Source organism: Acanthochromis polyacanthus, chromosome 14 (genome assembly GCF_021347895.1).
Source record: "Acanthochromis polyacanthus isolate Apoly-LR-REF ecotype Palm Island chromosome 14, KAUST_Apoly_ChrSc, whole genome shotgun sequence".
In the NCBI taxonomy this organism is placed as follows: Eukaryota; Metazoa; Chordata; class Actinopteri; family Pomacentridae; genus Acanthochromis; species Acanthochromis polyacanthus.
The window spans coordinates 39604382-39623876 of record NC_067126.1 but is presented as its reverse complement, the minus strand read 5'-3'; the positions used below and the strand labels follow the sequence as shown (position 1 = coordinate 39623876).

General features: G+C 39.4%; 1 protein-coding gene across 2 annotated transcripts in view; it reads right to left on the bottom strand.

The window, feature by feature from the left end:
- Window positions 1-19495, bottom strand: part of LOC110959998 (cytochrome c oxidase assembly factor 5) — a 523208-nt gene that overhangs the window by 421889 nt on the left and 81824 nt on the right. The gene's annotated exons all lie outside the window — the stretch shown is intronic.

The following is a 19495-nucleotide window of genomic DNA, read 5'->3' as shown; positions in this document are numbered from 1 at the left end:
GGCTCCAAATCTACCGCCAATCAAAAATCAAGATGCAAATTGTAGCGTTGATGCCATGCTGGGTCCTAAAGGGTTAAAATATCTAATACAGTGTGAATATTTGAAATGCTTTATTGCCCACCTCTAATCCCGTCCAAACAGGGCCAAAAAGTCTAACTCTAATGTACTCCTAAGATTAGAAATCCAGATTTCTTTGTTTGTTTTTTTGTTTGTGCTCGAAAAGTCTGTGGCGATGAGCTTCCCTCCGTCACTTTTTAAATCGAGTTTATTGCTCTTCCCTGCCCGTTAGCTCGCATCATCTCTCACCGTTTGTCGCTGCTATCATGAACCCTTCTCCATCCTCTGCAGCCTCTCTGTGACGTGGGACATTTAGACAAACTGAAGCTATGTTGTTTGGACAGTGTTTCCTATTAAATGGCTCTTCCTTTATATTCACACATGGTGCATTTCCAGTCCCAGAGCAATTATACACATGACTACACTTGGAGCTAAAGGAACAGGCTGAATCTTTATCAGCAGCCAAAGAGCAGCAGCACTGTGACTCCTACTGAGCCGCCTGCCTTCTGTGCTGCTGTCTCCATTCCCAGTCAAAGAAGAGGGGAATATTATTTTATTCCAATCAAATGAGCAGGATTCAGACAAGAAAAGTTGTCAGAGGCCTCAATTAGCACTTTGCATTCTTTGTTGAATGACTTCAGTGACGGGGTTGAGATGATGAGGATTCACTGCAAATCAGTTCAATAACATCCTCTAATATCTACACTGGAAAAAATGCCCCTCTCAAAACAAGAAAAAAATCCCTTTTTTCAAGGAACTTTTACCTTGAAATAAGTGGAAAAATCTGCCAATAAAACAAGTGAAAAATGGCTTGAAATAGGATATGATATTTAGACTATTGAGATCTCAAAATTAGCTGGGAAAACTTATTTTAAGCTCTATTTGACCAGGATTGTCAAGCTTGGGTGTCTTAAAATAAACCAGGCATGCCAAAAAAAAGAGTCATTTTTCACTCAAATATAGGTTTTTGCTTTCATGTAACCTAATAAGTTGAGACGTGTTCACAAACTGCACAGAAACACAAAAACGATGCTTATTCAGGTCATTTAAAATATGTTAATATGTCTACACACACTACATTAGTGATGAATGCAGCTTTAATCATGTCTGATAAATCAGTAATGACCAACATGATAAATCAACAACACTATTATGTTGTGTTAAAAAAAGAAGACACGCTGTGTGGGGTAAGTACGTTCATCATTCAGTCATCTCTTTGGAGAACAATCACTTCCTTCACACAGCTCCTGGTGGCTTACAATAACACACTGTTCTTCAATTGCTCAAGGTTACAGCAAAACCACATGTACAGTTGAATTTTAATTGACCTTTATCATGAAATCATTATGAAATATGGATTTGAGAATGAAACCATCCCCTAAAATCATCCTAACATGGCTCCACTGGCATATCCTTCATCTCTAATGTCAGGAACATCATTACTGAATAATCTCCCAATCAAAGAGAGTCTTTCAGAACAAGGACAAACATGCTCTGAAATGAGTGGCATTGCCCTTTAACAGTCATTCCTTCCTGATATTTCCAGGTCTAAGCGGTGTCAGAGAATCTGGCAGCAGCTGAGATGAAGGCAGGACTTTTGAAGATGAGGGAAGATGTTTGAACCCGCTTCCTCTTTTCAGTGTCCCAGTGGGGAGCGCATATAAGAAGGAAAGTCATGTATTATTTAGAGTTAAACCTGACTTTGTGCTTGATCAGGGCTTGATTGAGAGGAGCTGTGACTGGCTTTCCCCCTGTGTAAAAAATATGAACGTGTGCTCACAAATGAAGGTGAACTTGTGCCCGACTCGCAGAACTGGGTCTGTACCTGCACACGCTGAATGCAAAGTGCAGGAAACGCATCACACTCCTCATGTATGTGGACAGGCCATGCCATCAGAACCACAAGGATCCAGAACAGTACTAAGCAGACAGCTGTGGTCTGCACGAAGGGCTTTTAACCCTCATGTTGCATTAATGCAGCGTCTGTAGACATATTAACATATTTTAAATGACCTGAATTAGCATCGATTTTGTGTTTCTGTGCAGTTTGTTAACCCTCCTGTCGTCCTGCGGGTCAAACTGACCCGTTTTAAAGTTTGAAAATGTGGAAAAACAATATATATTTTCACAGTGAAACTTCTGATGTCCACATTTCCAGGGAATTTTTTAAAATTTTCTGGTGGAATAAAAGAAATGTTAAAAATGTTTCAGATGAACATTCACATAAAAATCAACCAAAATCCAGTGAATTTCACTGGATTTTGGTTGATTTTTATGTGAATGTTCTCCAAGAAAATATTAGAAGTTTTACTGATATATATGTAATCACTTTAGTTATTTTTAGGATTTTTTTGGAATATTTTTATTATTTTTTAAAATATTTACATTTTATATTTTTTAAATTTTATTTCTTGTCAAATTTGGGGATTTTTTAAAAAAAATTTGAAAGGGAAACTTTTAAGGAATTATTGGAATTTTCTTCCTGAAGGTTTTGCAATTTTTCAGATATTTGGGGGAATTGTTTTGCTGACTTTTTGGATTTCTTTCAGACAAGGAAACAATATTTTTTGGTGCCTGTAAATGAGGACAACAGGAGGGTTAGACACCAACAGGCCCGAGCACACGAGTATTGGTAATGTGTGAGGACCACAGGGACCAGTGTTTTAGCCAATCCCTAATTAAAGCAGAACCTCTAAGCAGCGTGCTCCTCTGTCGTTCAGCAAACGAGCCATAGCTAATATGCTCCTTAAGTCATTAGCAGCTCTGATTCGCAGCAGCAGCACCTTGTTAACAGAGCAGGGCATCATAATCCTACAACAAGGTGCTCCAGTGCTCATGGAGCAGTTTCTGAAAACCTGCATCTTTTATGAAGTGTGCAGCTACTATAGGCTATCATTTATGGTAAATCTAAAATGTGTAAATGTACATTGTGCCACGTACATCTGAATAACAGCTGGAAAAAAAGGGCTTGACGAGGCATCACTGGAAAAAGATCCCCTAATACTGTGCCACAGAATTCAACCTCAGTATGTTTTCCTCTTCAGTAGATTTGTTCAAGAGTTGCAGTTTAAACATTCACTTCCTCAAACCGTGAATGTGGATCATTAATAGCAACAGCATACACTGGATTTAGTCAGTATTTGTTAGGTGCAGCCCCCATACTTAGATTTTGTGTTTTTCTCTACAGCATGTCAGGTTTTAAAATAAAAAAACTAAAAAGGCAAATCAATACAAGAAAGTGGCTTTTACCTTGATTCATGTAATCAGTGTGTTTCAGTAAATGTACTGCGCTTGGTCTATAAAAACAAAAAGCCTTTTTCTAGTGTAATTTTCCATCCCAGCCCCACCAAAAGCAGTTTTTCTACCAATTATGCTTTGAAAGTTTTAATCTGTTAGTTTTTATAGTTAACTGGGGCCCTTATGTTGGTCTTGTTGTCTCCTGAGATGCAGATTAGTGTGTATTACAGTGTGGACTTGGGAAGATGAATGTCTCAAAGTATGGATGTTTTAGGTTTGTTGGTTAATCAAACAGTAACAATAATCATTATAATCATTTGGTTGGCCATGTCTGGGCCTGGGATCTTTCTGCATGGAGTTTGCATGTTCTCCCTGAGCATGCGTGGGTTTTCTCCGGGTACTCCGGCTTCCTCCCACAGTCCAAAACATGCTGAGGTTAATTGGTTACTCTAAATTGTCCGAAGGTGTGAATGTGAGTGTGATTGTGTGTCTGTATATGTAGCCCTGTGACAGACTGGTGACCTGTCCAGGGTGTCCCCTGCCTTCACCAGAGTCAGCTGGGATAGACTCCAGCATCCCCATGACCCGAGTGAGGATAAAGCGGTGGATAGAGAATGGATGGATGGATGGATGGATGGATGGATGGGCTGGGTTATCTTTACTGTGTTTTCTGATAAAATGTGGGTTCCAGCTGGACTTCACTCTACTACTTTGGGTCAGTCTATAACTGAGGGACTTTTTTAGTCCATGGGATATATCTGCATACATTTTAGCAAAAGTGAAAGAAATTACATTTTTATGTTCATTATGATCATGTCTTTACAAATCCCATAATTATTATTATGGAAACAATCACTTATTAATAAAAAATGACTGGATATCACCACAATATCAACTAAATAACGTCTGAATTTAACACCAACCACCTTCTAATGAGCTAAACAATAATAAAATGAGCTGATTCACAAATAGTTTGGATTTTATTAAGGTGAGATGATCAGGACAGATATTTCTTTATTGCCAATATATCACATTTTATATGGAAAATCACAAATTAAATCCCTTTCCACAAATTTCTGACTTATTTCATACAAAGCAGTCAACAGGTTTACTACTAGATCTGTAGAAATCAGTTGTATGTCTAATATTTAGAAGAATCTTTCTCTAAAATGTCATGTGGTGTTTGGTTATAGGCGGCCATGTTGACATGTGAAGTCCCACGATTACATATTAACCCTTTTAGTGCAATTCACTACCAAACCTTCAACGGGATTTTTTAAAAATTACTATTATTTTTTTATCCTAGCTCACTGGATCTTGTCAGCAAAAACACCTGTGATGGGCCTAAAGCCTACTCTGAATGCACAGGACCACATACAGAATGGATGCTGCAATACTTCAACTAAAATCAATAAAAGTAGCTTCATCTGGCACGAGTACCGTGTCGAAGGTGTGTATTTGTCACAGAGATCTGAGCTGCAACTGTAAAAACAGAGGTTTTTAGCATGAGGTCTGTACAGGAAATGCCTGCTTCAAAAATAAATTTTACTTTAGAGTCTTGACAAGCAGTCTAAAACAGATCAAAGTCTGACAGTTGCTTAGTAGCTTCATCCCTTACAGAGTCCACTGTATGCTGCAGATGTCAACTCAGCCAAAACTTGAAGCTTCACAACTCAATTCAGCATTTAGAAACCAGCAAGTGATGTGAAGAGGAGGGTTTGTGTCCAGGTGTCCCACATTGAATTTCTGAGTCCAGTCAGGTAAAGAGACACCAACGCTTCCCACACAGTTCAGTCCATCACAAATTACAATTCCAGGAAAGTCCGCCCCGAGTCTTTCCAGCTCCAAAATCAAAATACGAAGTCAGATATTGAACAAATACTGAGCAGCACAACAACCCACAAGTGAAAGTACTTCCACAGTTTGCTCTGGTACTCACGGTGCCACGGATCAGTCAGTCAGAAACTGGATTACAGCCTCCCCTTGGCTCCAGCTGAAGCCGGCATCTCCTGATAAACTCCGACAAGGAATTAGTTAATCCAAGAAGCTCCTTATCGATTCGAGCGGCTGCGATTACGCACGATCGGATGCTGCCGTAAAACTGACTGGTTTGGCTTCAAACTGCGCGGGTTTTGTGCAAAGTTAGGATTTAACTATTGGATTATTATGAGTGGTTTCTGAGACAAAACTGACTGGATGTGGGCGGTGATGTAATACTGACAGCGCGAAACCGTTCGGCGCCATGGCGAGCAAACTTTTTTGTACTTCCGGGGTGAAACACCTGATGGGGTTACCTGCCTGAGCCCCAGGTGTCAAAACAGCGACCCCCCACGTGCACACAGTTTGCTCAGTAATATTGGCTCCTTCACTGAGTTTTAATCAAACGTCAATAAAAAGCAACAGAAAATTATGTTTACATGATAAATTGTTTTACCTAAAACGCAAAAGGATTTTTTAAAAATGGATTTTTACATATTGGATAGGGTATTCCACCTCAGTTCACCAAATTTTTTTTTTTTAAAAGCTCACCACTAACTATCTCATTTTTGCCTGATTTTTCTCTGCGCATACAATATGTTAGTTAGAAAAACCTGTACCAGTTTTGGTCATTTTTGTAACTTTTTGAGTCACAATGTCTTAAATAGGGGTGGGTTGGTGTTGAATTTTTTTTCCTCTACATTTTCTAACTCCTATTGGTGTCCAATCACTAGAAAAAGACAGCCCCTTTGGGTGCAAAATAAACATTTTTTTCACGTTTTATTCCCTGTAATACAGGCGTAACCAGAACATCTTTTGGGCAGTTTGACACCATCATATAAGTGGTTTGTGTTATTCTATCAAAGCAGGGTTAAACTGTTAAAGACTGTTTGTACATATCAATGAGCCTGAACATTTTCAGGATTCCAGCTATATATTTTCCCAAGTTATTGCACTTCAAACATTTCTTCACACAAACATGAGGAAAAGGACGCACAAAATCGACATGAACCTTCTCTCTTTAAGAATTAGAACTCAAAAACTAAACGTTACCTGTGACCCCAGATTTTCCACATGGTAGCTCAATCAATTTCACCACTTTGTTTTTTAAAAAAAAATCTGTCAAAGTTGAAGATATCAGGATTGGGGCATTGGGTACAGTGAGACAGAATGACCCATAAAGCTCTTTGTGGCTCCATAGGGAAGATGTAAGAAATTCATCCAAACACGGTCTGGAGCTGACATCATTTGACATAATTGTCAGCTGGAAAAGCAAATATGTGGAGATGTGGAGTTATAAAGACATCAGTCCATTCTTTCATCCTGCTTGTGGGAACATCTGGATACTGAACACCCAGCAGAGCACATCAGAACTGCCCAACAAACTGTCTTACGGCAGAGTTGCATTGGTGGGTAATGTAGGTGGAGGTTCTGCTGCATCAACAAGGTTGCAACAACTCATTTTTAGCTGTCCAGAAAATATGATCCCATCATGAAAAAGACATTTGTGGAACTTATGTTAATCTACTGAGACATAAACATACAGTCATGGAAAATATGACTACACCCCCTTGCCGTTTTCATTAAACCAGGCATCTTTTTATCTTACTTAAATGATCTTTTTGAGGGCTTTACCAGGTGGGATTTTTCAAAGAAGCAGCACTTTGTGTTGGTGGGTTTTAGATAAGAGAATCTGAAGACTCATATGAAGAATATGAGTCAAGAAATATTGGACGTTTTTGTTTCTCCAGATGAAAATCCACCTTCCACAGAGATCATTTCAGCGTCCAACTCTCTAAAGCACAGAACCTTTCGGAATGGAAGGGAAATTTGTTTCAGGAGTCTGTAAGCAGTGTTTCTTCTAGGGTTGTAGATATGATGCAAATAAAATAATTTATGATGTTTGGAGGACTGAAAACAATTCTGAGACAAACCAGTATGACTTCCAAGACGCCTGCTTCATTTTTGAAAGCCTCAATGCTAAAAAAAATAAATAAATAAAACTTTCAATCTTTCCTATTTGCTAAACTTGAATCTTTGACAGCCGGTAATTGAGGATGATCTGAGCGAATTCTTCAGTTTCTTGGCATTATGATCACGTTAGAAAGAGTTAAAACTGTGACGCAGTTTCATTTTAAAACAACCCAACAGCTTCTGAAAGATCCAAACTTTCCAGCAAGGAGCATTGTCTTGTTGGAAAATCCAGTCATTGGAGCAGGAAAGAGTTTTTCCAGCTGATGGAAAGAGACTGTTTTCTAGAGGCAGCCCAAACATTGACCTGGTTCATTGGACCTTCACACAACTGCAGGTCAAACAGGACATTAAAGTATGATGGAATCAGCTTGCGTTTGTCGTCCTGTTCACTGTATCTTCAGGTAATGAAACCTTCAGTGGTACCAGGCATTAAATGAACAAGAAATAGAAGAAAACAAGGGCGGTCTGATCATTATTTACCATGACTGTACCTTCATAGTTCCTTACTGTACGATCAGTTATCTGGATTCATACAAGAAGCAATTCAAAGCATTAACAAGGAATACATGGAAGATTTTGCAGTTTTCTCCTGACTGTGTTTGGGTGTAAAATGAGGCGCTTAGTGTTACTATTTGAGACTCTTGAGATGCAAGCGGCAGCGCTGAGATTTGAGAGTCACGTCTTGTCCTGATAATCAGCTGTCATAAAATAAAAGCAATTTGGTTTAAAGATACATACATTTACAGCGACCCCTGTTTTATTAATTATCCTGTTCTCACAGCAGCTCACGGACCGCAGTGAACCGTGAATAAAGTGCTGTGGATGGACAAACGCTGCACCCTGGGCATGCCGGATTTGAATACAAATTTAAACAAAAAAGCAGGTTAAACCCTTCAAGCTACACTGTACATTGATTCAGTGTTAATATGCATTCAGAAGATTTATGTCCTGCATTGATAGTCTGTGAAGTTGGACAAACGCCACCAAAGATGGTTTATCCTCCTTCTCCTCCCTCCACCTCCCGCTTGTCAGCGCTCGGATCTACAATCAGGATGATCCATCATTGTGGCACATAATGCAAAAAAAAGATATTAAACTCCCTGTGAGAAAATGTATTCCCAGGGACTAAAATGAGAATAAAATGCTGCTTAAGCATTTGGTGAAGGTTAAAAAGGGAGAAGTCTGCAGGTGACGCACCTTTAAACCTGACGTCGGAATTATTCATCCACGTTATTATTATATTGGTTCATATTATCATATTCTCAACTTCATCAGAACCAGATGCACATTTTATTGACTTTAAGCGGTCGCGCAGGAATTTGTCCAAAAAGAGTTGCAATGAGCAAACAACATGCAAATTATCATTGTAATAAAGAAGGAGAATATTAAACTTTGGGTGTCAGCTTCATGGTGCACAGCTTTCAGAAACTCATGAGGAGGCAGTCGTTAAAGGTTTCAGTCTGTAGCTCAGCATCCACAGCAAATAATCAGAGTTCACATCAATCTGGGCTGCTTTAATTCCAAAATAAAGTCATAAAGGAAAAAAAACAAGAGAGAGAGGAAGAGAGATAATATGTAAATGTGCAAACTTCAATGTTCCCAAATGAATCAGTATAGAATATGCAGATGAAGCAGACAGAAAGGCAGAAAAAAGGGTTCAACTGGAAGAGAGAATAAAGTCAGAATGTCACAGTAAATGCACAAAATGCTGGTAAGTGCACTTACAAGTGCCGGCAATAGCCCAATAGAGCTCGATTTCAATTAATTTTAGCAATGCAGATGTTTTCAGACAACATATTCCCTTATTTATTATCATTTTTCCGATCTGTTCGCTCTTTATGATATAAATCTGCATTAAAGGTGGAGTCAGCGATTCTAATCCAAAGCACTGTGTGAGAAATTCAGTGCATGTGTCCTCCTGTGTACCAAAAATCCAGCGTTGGAACATGGATTTTTAAACGGGAAACGAGGAAAGCGGCTCCACACAATTCTATTCCAGCTTTACTACAGTACTGTGCACGTATGAGCTCATGCACATTCATGTTTGGTGCACAGGACGGGGGACAAGATGGGAGAGAAGGAGGATGTAAATTGGTAACTACTAAAATGATGGATAGATAGATGGATGGATGATGGATGGAATGGATGGATGGATGGATTGGATGGATGGATGGATGGATGGATGGATGGATAGATAGACAGATAGACAGATAGACAGATAGATAGATAGAATAGATAGATAGATAGATAGATAGATAGATAGATAGTCTGTACATAATGGGGCCAATCATTTCCCAACCATACTGTGAAAGTCCCTTCTCGTTCATCCAGCATGTTTGCAGATCCAAGGCCCTGCTCAGAAAAGCCTGTTGCTTAAGGGCAAACCATTCGGCCCCTCTGTCTGCTGAACAGATTGCCCCTTTGGGTCGTCCCAGAGGCACAGATGTCACCATGCCAACGAGCAGGTGTCCTCTGTGCCAACGGGCAAGGGACTAGCATGACATCTTCTGCAGGGAACTGGACGGAGATATTACACACAGGCTAGCAGAAAAAAGGCTAACTGAAATGGAGTGGATAAGTCATGAAGTGTGCTTATTACCCGCAGAGTTTGCTCGCTTTCTCTGATCTGGTGTTGATTCTCAGCGTCCACTGCTTTTACGTAACCACCAGTCCTCTGACTGGATTGATTGAACAGCCTTGTGAGCTCTGTTTAAGCCGGTGTTTGTCAGAGGAAAAACTGAAAAGATCCTCAACTGGACCGTAATGCAGCGAGAAAGTCGTCCACATACAGCGCTGAATGCTCAGAGTTTCACTGTTGCCGAGCGTTGCAGCAACACCGTCACTGCTAAAAGACGGTCTGCTTTTGTTCTTCTTGGCGAGGCTGAATTGTAATCCTTGTGTTTCATGGGTCTTACGACCAAACATCCTCTGTTGAACATTTTACCGCTGTGGTTTCTGGCAGCAGCAGACGAAAGAAGTCCAGTAAGACGTCTACAGAAGCACCACAGCAGTAAGACAGAAGATGTCAAGATGCCAAACAAGATCAAAGAATGAAAGCCCGAAAACAGTATTTAACATCGTTTAATACAAGCTCTCAGTTTATTAATTTGCATAAATTGCATTTAACCTTCAAATATTTCAACTTATATGTTAAGTTTTCTGTTATTGCTTTGGTACAGATTTCTTTGCCGTCAATAGTTCCTACTGAAGAAACGACCTTCTTCTTATTTTTCCTGTAAATCACATACTAGGAACTTCTAAGTTTTGTGCTTAGATTCTGAATCCTTTCTAAAAAGTGAACATGGCGCATTTCAAAGTACAACATAGTAAGTCGTAAGGATTCCATAAGAATGGGAAATTATCGCTTCTCCTGACATATTTGACAAGCAGACACATAAAGCCTCCAGATAAAGGAGTATACATACACACCACAAGGGAAAAATTAGCTTTTTCAGTTTTTTTTCAACAAATAGATGTAAAATTATTCCAGTGGAAAAAAGCAACTACACCCTTGGCCCAAAGAAGCTAGCGCTGCCGCCTCCAGCAGGAATAACTTCTTGCAGGTGTTTTACATAATTGTCCACCAGTCTCTGAAATCGGCTTTGTTGAAATCTCTGACAGCTCTTCACTCCAGAATTCCTTCAGTTGAGAGATGTTTGATGGTTTCTTGCATGTACTTCGCATTACAAAATCCCCCGTCAGCATTTCAGTGGGATTCAAATCTGGACTTCTTTTCTTCGAGCCCGTTCCTCGGTGGATTTGTTCGTGTTCGAAATCGTTATTCGCTGAAAGGCCCACTTCAGTCCAACTCCAGCATTCAGACAGATGGCCTCACAATATCTTCATGCGCTCTTTATACGATGCAGAATTCATAGTTGAATCAATGACTGCAAGCTGCCCAGACCTGAGGCAGCAAAGCCACCTCAAACCAGAACATTTCCACCACAGTGAGGTTCTTCTCCTGAAAAGCTGCCTTTGGTCTGAGCCCAAACAGAAAGCGTTCCTGTGGTCCAACAACTCTGTCTCTGGCGATCATCCGTCCAGATCACGTTATTCCAGAGGGCCTCTTCTTTGTTCACTGGGAAAACTGTAGTTTTCTCTACACTGTAAAAAATGTTTGTACATTTTATGGTTGAAAACTGTAAAACATGGCGGTAAAAATCTGTAAACTCTAAAACAGTTTGATGCAGTTTATATAACACTGAATCCCCATAAATAATTAGGAGAAAAGTGTTTTTTTTTAGATTTTTTTTCTCTTGAAAAAATACATTTCTTGACTCCTGCACAGTTTTAATGGAAAAAATGGCGTTGAATGTAGAACAATGCTGTAATTTTGGATTTAACTCTCAAAAAGAATCCATTTTTTCACAGTTAAATGTACGTATTGTTGTCCTGATAATGGAAACATGCTGCAATATTTAAAACAAGTTACATTTCTGCATTTATTTCATGCAAAAAGCACAGTTTGTTACCGGTCAAATTGATGCACTTATGTGTTGATATCAAACATATGTTTTAATATTAATGACAGCTGTAACCACAACTTTTGTTAAAAAATACACATATTTAATGTTAAATCCACTAACTCTTATGCTGATGATGGAAAATGCTCTAAAATTTGTAATAAACTGTGCAAACTACTTTATGTAGTATCTTCATCCATCCATTCTCTATCCACCGCTTTATCCTCACTAGGGTCATGGGGGGGCTGGAGTCTATCTCAGCTGACTCGGGTGAGGCAGGGGACACCCTGGACAGGTCACCAGTCTGTCACAGGGCTACATATACAGACACACAATCACACTCACATTCACACCTACGGGCAATTTAGAGTAACCAATTAACCTCAGCATGTTTTTGGACTGTGGGAGGAAGCCGGAGTACCCGGAGAAAACCCACGCATGTACAGGGAGAACATGCAAACTCCATGCAGAAAGATCCCAGGCCCAGGCCAGGATTTGAACCGGGGATCTTCTTGCTGCAAGGCCAAAGTGCTAACCACTAGCCCACTGAGCAACCCTAGAATCTTCATGTAAATGTAAAAAATTTTAAAGGTAAAACTTTTTTAAACTAAAATATGAAGTGAAGCACAATTTTAACTCTAAAATGAACAATATCAATACATTTCTTTACCGTAAATGTGGAAAATATTTTGCCGTAATTTTACGACCACGGCTGCCAGAATTTTACCATAAAAAGAACATTTTTTTGTTAGAGTGTAATGTTCTTTCTTTCCAGCCCGAATCCCACGCAGGTCACATTTGTTTTGTCTCTTGCTGACTGGAGAGACTCGACACCTCCAGCTGACAGATTTACCTTCTGATGCTGTGCTGAGATTTGGGGATTCTTGAAAACTTCTCGTTGTATTTTGCAGCAGCTGCTGGACAAAACCACAACACTTGTAGATGATTTTCCTTATGGGAGACTAATTTATTTCAAATACTGTGGATTTTTGAAGTTTAAATACTTTTCCAGGCTCTTTTTCTGAATGTCTTAGGAAGCCATAAGGACACACCTCAGTGCTAAAGAGAACAGCAGACCTTCCATGTCAGAGGTTTAAAGAAGACAGATTTTATCTGTTTCTCTCTCATTATTGGCACCTAATCTTAATTCTGCTTAATTAAAATCACAGGTTCTAATTTCATGGATTTAAAGGTGTGATAAATGTTGTTTTTATTCATTGAAGTTATGCAAATGACCACTTTATGTGTGATTTGTTGAGTATATCACCACATTAATAGAAACAAATGCCTCTTTAAATCTGTTGAAAAAGCCAACAGTGTAGTTTTTTATTAATATCTTTTATTCTTCTATTTATGACAAAAAAACTACGTGGTGTAGCAGCACTGGGTATAAATGACAAACTGGTATAAATGATGAGGCCGTGGAAGAGTTGGTGGTTAACCTTAGATGTTTGTAGCTCCATCTGAAATACAGTGTTCTGCATGTAGCATTTAAACTTCACATTGTTTATCAAATGCGCACAAATTTAAATTGTATGTATGTAAATCTTAAACACCACTGTGTGTGTGTGTGTGTGTGTGTGTGTGTGTGTGTGTGTGTGTGTGTGTGTGTGTGTGTGTGTGTGTGTGTGGCTTCCAGAAAAAGGTATCTGTGATTATTCATGTCTTTCAGAAGAGTGATTAAATATTCCTTATGCCCTCAGAGCAGCGAAACAAATGAAGCACGGCTACGTTCTAACAGGGGCTGACAGATCTTTTAAATAATGTTTATTTATCATCAGTAACATTTTTCAGCCGTCATCTGGTCCCTCTGGCATGTGAAGCCGGCGGTGCCTCCTCAGCTGGCATTTCCTTCTTACTTTGTAAAACTTTGCTGAACTTGGCGCTCTGTTTTTCCACATTGTTCCAATCTTCTTCAGATATGAACAAGAAGGATAATGTAGAGACGCTGGAGATCACATAAGGTGGTGCAAAATTTACACAAACTGTAAAAAAAACGGAGCATAAATCTTTATTTGTCTTCCAGTATGAGAGGAAGAATGAGACTTTAAATGACCACAATCAAACCGCCAAATAAGTGGATTTAATGACAGACTTTAAAAGATAAATTTTAAGTTATGGCAAGTATAAGGGCAAAGCTAAATTACAATTCAAATGTATAAATTAATAAATGAATATATGAACATATTCATTAATCATCTGCATGCAGATACATTATTCACTGCTGTGCTCCTTTCCCCAACATCCAAGCTGAGGATATCATTATACAAAGTCTACTTTTACCATTGCAAAACCAAAGCACCCCACTCTGGCGCAAGATTTTACTTTCAAGGAATGTCAGTCTTACTTGGGGTCAAAGGTATAATTTTGCAAGTTGAAACCGGTATAAAAGCAGCAGCAGCAGCAGCAGCAGGAGCGGGACGAGGACACGTGAACCGTGTTGGTTAAAGGAGATAAAGGACTGTAATGTTCACTTGTGCTCGCTTTAATTTGACACTTCAAGCAAAAAACGCGATTGTTTTTTGTCTAAGGCACTACAAAAAGCAAAGGAAATCTGCAGGTAAGTACTGAGCTGGCGTCAGACCTGAATGTTTGTAGCTGAGCTGCAGTTAGGGTTAGGGTTCTTTTCCTTCTCTTGTGGTGTTTTCTGGGTGTTGTTCTGCTCTCAGATTTGCTGAATTCAATCAAACTGTATTCTTTAGATTTGCAATTAAACTAAATGATTTTATTGATTGTACTTTGCCAACTCACTCCAGCTAAAATATTCTTAACTTTTTAACTTAGTCACAAGTTTTTAACTTTTTTACAAAATCAGAGTCGGGATCAGAGTTTACCGCAAGCAGCAGAAAGAACTTCTATTCTTGTCACTTTTTTTCTGTAGAAATCTGAGCCGCAGAAGTCTGGTTGTTCTGCTGGAACTTCAGCGGGACGTCACCTTTGCTAACATCAAGGCGACGTGACTCTGATGTCCGTACAGATGTAGTTCAACTGTTAATAATAGGCCTGTGTTTGCTGTAATTTCAACGCATCATTTTCATAAATGTGGCTCCTAATGAAATGGGCTTTGCATATGAAGGAACACTTATGAATACACATGAAGAGCGAAACAAAGAGAGTAGAAATCATTTGAATAGTTACATTAGAATTGTATATTTATCTTCTATTAAATATGGTAAATAGGGCTTGTGCCTGTTTATTTTTGAATGCATTTAGACACAGTGACATGCTTAAGAGCAGCAGATATGACAGTCCCCTGTTAGAAAAAGCTACCGGCATTAATAAACATGTGTAGCATTAAAGCAGACTGAACGGAGCAGTGAACATTTTACTGCAATGCTGAGACAGTTAGGAGTGAGGTTTACATCTGTGAGGAGAGGAAAATGCTGCCGACTTCAGTTTTTGGTCCGATTTTGAACTTTATGTGCAGAAAACTAAAGTTGAGCAGAAAAGTAAATTTAGTAGGAATAAATTTCTTAGAATAAAAAAAACCCTTAATATTCCAGAAATGAAAGAACAGTAACCTGTAATTTCCAAAATATTTTTAATTAACTTAAAAAAACACAATTAAGAAATGTTGTTTTTTTTTACAGTGTTCTACAATCCCTTTGCATTGAAAAGCATTTAAGAAAGAAGATATAAATTATTAGGTAATAAATTAATATACAAGTAATGCCTAAACTAAAAAAATATACAATAATTAATTAGAAAAATAGGAGAAAAGGGTGAGAGAAATAATAAAATGTGAAAATAATCACATCAGAGGAAGGTAATGCCACATATCAGCGTGACAGCTTGTTAAGTCTTCCTCTGTCAAATAAAAGCAGACGGATCCACTGCTCACATCAGGACAGATAGACAGGATTATAAAAACCCCCAGCGACTTTGAAGCCCTGATGGCTCCTTCACCGACGCCTGGTGTTACAACACTGCATAAGAAATCATATGCAAGAGGTGTGTTTGAATATTCATGACCGAATCCATGGGCTGTTTGTACTGAAGCATTAATTAATTGCTTGAGGGGAAGCTGAACCCAAATACGGAGCCGGAGCGCAGAAACGCAGCAATCCCAAAGAAAGAATTAAAAAGTGAGAGATGTGTAACTAGCGAGTGCTAACACAGTGCAAATCTTTCAAACGGCACGGCAGGGAAGGGTTTTTACAAATGTGTTTAACAATTAACAGACACCCACGTCAAAGTTTTAGACGTCTGAGGCTGAAATAAAGTCTCAGGTTTGGTGACGCTGTCTTGAACCAAACCCTCTCTCTTGTTTAGGATTCTGCGGATACATATGTGCCGTTAAAAATGTATGAATATTCAGGAGGGAAGATGGCTAAAGAGTCCCAATCATCTCCTACACAGTTGCTCTGGCAGTTAAAAGAGAGCCGCTGAGAGGAGTTTCACTGTGAGAGACATTAGCATGCCTTTGAAACAAGAGACCTTGTGTATGAACAAGGGCTATCCATACACACTTTGGAATGTAATTTATATGCACAAACTGAGGTGTGAGGCCAGAGGATGTTAGAGGGGCAGAAAGGATCCACTCAATACAGGTGTAGCTTTCACTGGCCAACAATGTAATCACAGTTCCTCTGCTGCCAGCGCCTCTTTACACATCAGCGGCTTCCTCTGAACTTGCAGACTTCACTGGAAACAATCTGAGCGCAGAGGAAGATGAGGTGTATGGATAATTGGATGCCGTGCTTGTACTTTTTTGTATCTCCTCTGTGATCTTTAAGAAAAATGTTGCCTCATCAAAGAGGTTTAGTTTTAACGTTGGGAGCCGGTGCTGGTAAATGTGTAGATTCTCCGCTGTTTGTTTGACGACCTGAGCTACTTTTTGTGCCACTGCCACCGGTGACCTATGTGCTCCACTCTCTGAATTATGCATGGTGATTATACGACGTAGTCCTCTGAATTGTAAATTCTGACAATTATACAGCCCATTGTCTATTCATTATTTCAAAACGAATGGGAAATTATGTAAAACTATCTCTAAAGAGGAAAGCAGCGTGTAATATGACTTGCCATATTGTTCATGCAATTCAAATACTTTGCTTTTTCTGAGAGTTGAAAGTAATCAGATTTAAATGAAATCTGACTTGCATGTCATGCGGGATTATGATACATTTGGAAGATAAGCTATGATAACTGCACTACGAGCCGTGAGGTGAGAGCACTCGGGCAAAGAGTGTTTTCCAATTAACTCAAACCTCCCTCAAGGTTAAATATACAAGTGTTGACTAAGAGCTGAACTTCCTGGATCTTCTTTTCTTGACCAGATGAGCGAAGGGCTTCAGCATGTCTCACATTTCTGCTTCTCTGTAGACGTTATCTTCTGATCCCTTCACACCAGCAGCATATAGCCGTATACACACACATGCTGTTTTTATTCAGAATGATGTACGTTCAGCGTTTGGGACCAGAAGAAAAGTTTCTCTGCTCACAAGTTTGTCTGCTCTTAAATTTGAGTTTAGGACGTTTACACAGGATTCTGCAACATCTACTGAACAGCTCAGATAGATTAAGAATCAATTCTGCTCTCATATCTTGCACGAGTGTCATGTAAAAATCCAAAGCCTCTCGTGCACATACAGTGACAGGAGAAGACGTTTTGTGTCCGATGATTAACAGAAAGGATAGAGCTGGGGAGTCAAATATGCGGCCCAGGACGACTTTGCAAAGCGTAAAAATGTCAGACATGAACTGCAGATCGTAAATTTGTAAAAGTGTAAATTAAATTATTTGTCCATCTTGACAAGTTGTTTTGATCATAAAGTAAAATAATAAAACGCTCAGTTCCAGATAGCTGTGACTAAATGCTGTCATCTGTAAGTTGTGATGAACAAATGATAAACTGAGGCTGAATGTTGATGAAGCTGAAGTTTTTTAGAATTATTTTAATGAGGAAATGTCAGACTGTTCATGGTGTTTTGGAAACAGACAGTTTATTCATTATGAACATTTTCAGAATGTGCTTTTTTGCACTAAAAGGAAAAGCTCTGGAGTTGTGGTTATTTACAGGTTATTATGCTGTGATTTATTGATCACTGGAGATCAAACTGGGCTGAATGTGGAACCTGGACTAAAAGGACGTCTCTGAGTTAGAGGAATGATTTTATTGAGGGAGTGAACTTTTTTGTAGGAAAAGAGAAATTATTGTTCAAAGCAGAATATTTAGAAGAAGAATCTTTACCATCGTCTTTGTATTGTTCTTTCCCATTCACGTTTTTATTTTTTTGTACCTCTGTCATTGGCTGCATTGTGTGCAGGACATACAGTGAGACCACTTCCTCCTCCTCCTCCTCCTCCTCTGGAAGTGTTACCCTCTCATCCTCCATCTCCCCTCATCCACTATTCTCCTCCTCACCTCCTGCTGCACTCCATCCCTCTGCTGAGCACAGGTATTTGTTTAGGAATCTCTCAGTGGAAATTATACTCCATCTCTGGCGCTCCCTATCAACACACAATTATCATGGGCAATCATGCAGAACAGTGCTGAATTCAGCCGGGACTCCCACTCTGATGACATTACTGACTGCAAGGCCCAGCTTCTCCTGGAGGTAGCTGCTCCACACCTGCATTATACCTCTCTCTCTCTTTTCTCTCTCTCTCTTTTTCTTTCCCTTCGTCACACGCTCTCTCTCGGATATGGATAAAGAAATGATTAAACATTTTTTTTTATCTTATTAGGATTTCATTTAAACCAGGAAGTCCACCCGATAAGAAATCTCTTTCCTAAGGGAGACTTGGCTGAAAAGGCCGCTCCAACCTCAAACAGGACAAATCCTGTGATCTTATCTCACAATTTATTAGCATCTGCCCACCTATGCGGCCTCCTCCATGACCTGCAGCGTTCTGCCTCGGTGCAGCTTCTGACGTCGCACGGTAATTTGAAAATTCTCAAATTTGGAAGTGTGAATCTCCATCATTACATTTTCCCACGAAGGCAAAGTCAATCACAGGAAATAATCAGAGCCTTACACCGCGTCCCCCTCTCTGCTGCTTTCTGAGCCAAACCGCAGATGCATTTCCTTATGTATGATAAGTACATTATAAATCCTGAAAGGCACAGAGTTGATGCCGACACATGAGAATCAACACAAGAGTCCATTCAGATCCTGATCAAATGCTCCATTCATGAGTGAAATTACCATCCGTCTGTCAGCCAAGGTGTGAATTCTTTCATCTACAGATCCTACCTCTGAAGCTGTGATTAAATGCATAACGCCACATACACTCCACACGGACTGAAGATAAGCAAAAATGGGATTTCTTCCTCTCAGGCTGCAGGTTGATGTGGAAATCAAGTGAGATCGCAGTGCCATCTGGTGGTACTTCAGTCACATAATTTAGCCCATTTCACAGAAAAAACTGTCCATACAGTCACAAAAAAGAAAAGAATAAGAGGCAGTTTATTCCAAACTGCAGACTTTTCTCCTGACTGCTCAGTGTCTGTGGTCTCAGAGCTTATTTATGTTCCTCTTATGGCAGGTTTTAGTCTCACAATGCAGGTTTTTTTACATTTTGCTTTTGCATTGGGTCACCTTCTTCCCGTAGGTGGAATAAATTCATATTTTTTGCATCTTAAGTACGTCTGCTACTTCTTTTCTTGAAAAACGGGCCTGTTAATTCTGACACATGATGCTATATTTGGAAAGGCCTGCTTTCAAGGGCTCATACCGCCCCGTTACAATGACAACACATTAAAGCCTTCACCTTGTCATTTTTAGGGCAAACACTCATTAAAAAAAGTCATTTATTGGATGGACACGGTGTTACGTACTGAC